Raw genomic sequence first — 3839 nt, 5'->3', positions numbered from 1 at the left:
CAACTGCTATTGTGCACAGCTTTGTGTTCTGTTTAAGAGTGGACCCCCCAGGGCTGATAGTGTTGGCCAGTGACGCTGTGTATGTGGTGGGGGGCCTCCGTGCATGCTGTAAGGCTGACCGGTTGGATTAAGACGAGCCTTAAGACTTCCCCATGACTCCACAAAGTATATAGGATGTGGAGTCAGTGACCATTACTAATGCTGCACCACCAGACACATGCATTAATAATGACAACCTTTCAGAACTTTGTATGAACCCCCGTCGCAAAGCCGGGGCTCAGATTTACAAGAGCCAGCTGATTAGACAGAGTGAATTGTGCACCGGTGTCGTGCAATTTAGCAATCATCCATGGCTCTCGTGTGGTGAGATCTGATATACTGTATGCAGATCTACAAGCTCACAACTCGTCCGTATACATCAGGCTTTAAATATGGTCTTGTATCATGTAGACCAGGGGTTCTCAACGTTTTTGTCCGGGGACCCCCGAAAATGCTTTGGCAACGTCTCGGGACCCCCGTCCCGCCCACTCCCGACCCCCAATATAAATTGACTGCTACAATAACCTTAATAATAGAGACAATACACCATAAATAAATACTGAAACCAGATATAATCATTAGGTAAGGTGTATGCATGTACTATGTGTACTATATGTAAACTCTTCATTTCCATTTTCCAGCCATTCAGTTGCATTAATATATTTGGGGACCCCCCCCCGAGGGGTTGCGACCCACGGGTTGAGAACCCCTGATGTAGACCACAAATCAAGGTACAAGGTACAAGGATACAAACATGGATTTAATATTGTGAATTAAAGACCTTTATTGAAACTAGAATAGTGTGTAGTAAGTGTACCAGACACCCGGCCTGGTGACTTTTCCCAGAGATTTGCATGGGAAAGGAAAAATGGCCATAAACAGGTGGACTCTTCTCATGATCCTTTCAAATGGATAGCCCTTGTTTGCATAGTAGCTGAGCAAATAGAAAATAGTCTCTTTTGGAACACAAATGTGTAGCCTAATGAGATGTCATAACAAAATATGAATGAGGATACAGTGAGCCCATTAACTACTACATTTGCCACTTATCATGCTATCGAACGCACACTGCTTTGTTCTACTCAGGCCTGACCTAGCAGACTACTGTCTGTAACCAGGCCAAGTCTGCCCGCTACTAAAAAGGGAAACAGAGAGTAACTGATCCTTCTGCGCTTGCCCTCTACAGACAGCACTGCCACTGGGATAGTAACATAATAATACCCACAGTTGTAGGCCTATTGATCATTGCAGGTCATTTTCGCAATGCAGTGAGTGGTGAGGGTCCTGTTCTTGCTTTGAAGAAAGCAAACCAGTTTTTCGGGGCAGTATAGGAACTTGAAAGCCTGAAAACATCTAGGCTATATATAAGTTCCGGGAATCTCTGTAGTCTGTATAGTAGATACAGTGTATATATAGCCTACAGTATGTCAATATATTTCTGTCCGTCCTTCACACATCTCCAGAACCATTTATCCGATCCGCTTCACACTTGGCAGGTATATTGCTGAGGACCCAAGGAAGTGCAGTGTTGAAGTCCAGTTTTGTGAAGACCATCGGATCAGCAATTTCTCCAGAACTGTCCTGGCCCGCTCCAAGCGGGCACACATATCTCTTGAACTGCTCATCCGATGAACTTTGTTCGCACTTGACAGGTGTATAGCTGAGGACCAATGAAGAAAGGCTGTGTTGAGTGTGAAGTCCATCTGATCAGCGGTTCTCCAGAACTTTTCAAAATAAGTAGCTATAGCTACAAGGTCTACTGGTAGCTAGCAAAGAGTGGCTCAGAGCCTTAGACCTAAGAAGAAAAAGCCTAATATCTCCTCTGGCCAAGGGGTTAAGATGTTTGGCTTTAGTGTCCCTCAGGGCTGGACTGAGACAAAAATTCGGCACGGACATTTTCGTGGAATTTGGCCCGGACTGGCCCACCACAACCAGCGCGCAGATACTTTTCGGGTCGAGGCCCATACAAATACTTGAAATACAAGCCCTTAACACCACCCCATTTACAGTACAACATAAATGATACACAACCAACAGACAAGAGACAACTAATTTAACATTTGACCCAGACCGGCCCACCAGAGGGTCGGCCCACCGGGCATACGTCCTGTGGCCAGGATGACATGTTATGACATTGAATGATTGAAAGCATACGACTGTATAAAAACTATATGTTTATGGCAATGGAGATGTCTCTGTGTGATGTGATGGAGAGTGGAGACACTCATCGCTTGTGCTATTTAATGTTGATGGAGGTGCCACTGAGAATGTAGTAATTTTGTCACGCTACCCAGCTATGTGGTGGGGGAAGAATAACTGAACTTTCTGAAAGAAGTGACACTGCAAAAAAACAAAACAAGAAGTGATACTGCAGTACTCACAATTTTAAGCTACTGTGGGGAATAGTTAAGCTAGGAAGTTGGAACGTGTCTATTTAATTTCCTTCAGCCCTATGCTAACTCTAGCCCCAACCCGGCTGACCCTGGTGGTACCTGGAACATAGGACACAGGCCAGGGAGCATTGGATGACCCCACTTTGGCTGCATAACAACAGCTAATCTTCCTGGGGTCCAAACATACAGTAACATGGCATTAAACAAGACATTAGGACAATTTTCCTTCAGTGACTTTCATTCATTATCATCCATCATATGCAACTTATTCTCTGATTCCCCATGTCCTTAGAATTATAGATACATTTAAAACAAAACAAGCAGAAAATACATTGTAAAATAATTGTTTTTAGGCCTATACTGCCCATTAGGGCTTTAACCACGATGACAGTTACCCTGCTCTGTCTTACAGTTTGCATAGGCACTGTACCGTGTTCTGCTGGTGTCTTGTTTTGTTTGTTTGTTTATTTATTTATTTGAGGCCGGGCTACATGCCATTTCTTGTTGTGCTTGTATCCAACAAATTACGCATTAGGACCCAGGGGAGGCCAGACATTTACGCACGCACGGTGCACGCACGCACCAAGGCATGATACCGGCGTGCGTGTGCGTGTGTGTAGCTGTAGCAGTACTGTAGACTAGACGAGACGACACACCTGCCTCCTTCACACACTCTGTCATGGGTGGGATCTTACTACTACGCTGACACTGCAACTTGCAGCCGACTTGTTTTGGTGGACCATGTATTTACGATCGTCAGAATGACGTTGAAAATCTGTGCGAACATGAAGAATATGTGACGATTCGAAGAAGCCTCTGCTTGCTTTGCACGCGGTTGCACTTGCAACAATACGGGACGTTCCCGTGTCTCCGATGACAATGCAACAACTGTGTCGACCCACTCAAGATACTTTCTGAACTGGTGGAAGGAAGGCGTTACGGTTGGTTGGTTGGTTTGTACTAGTATATGAAATAAATACGGAGTGCCACCATTGCCACACACCACACGGGGTGGGTGGCTAGCAGACAGTGCCCTGCCACGTATCTAGGGTGGCCCCAATAACTCGAGATGGATCAAATCCAACCGTTCAGTTAGAAGCGTTTAAAAGCAGCGATCTGATGAACTTTGGTGCAAACTAATATAAGTCACTATATGCTGTTGGAGATAAATGAAGAAACGTTGCAGAGCCACTCACCGACACCATGATGTTCGCCAGGTGTAAACAAACGTGGGACTCTTCTCGCTTCGAAAAGAAGGACCGCTTTCAGTTTCGTCCACTGGACTCTGGGACTGACTCTGATTACTGATTCATCACTTTTTTTTCCTCTTTTTTTTTTTTTAATACAAACGTTGTTCATGAAGTTAAACGTTCCAAACTACTACAAGAAGAAGCACTTTTCAAGTTG

This window comes from Electrona antarctica (genome assembly GCF_951216825.1).
Source record: "Electrona antarctica genome assembly, chromosome: 1".
NCBI lineage: Eukaryota > Metazoa > Chordata > Actinopteri > Myctophiformes > Myctophidae > Electrona > Electrona antarctica.
Note: the sequence above shows the minus strand (reverse complement) of the source record.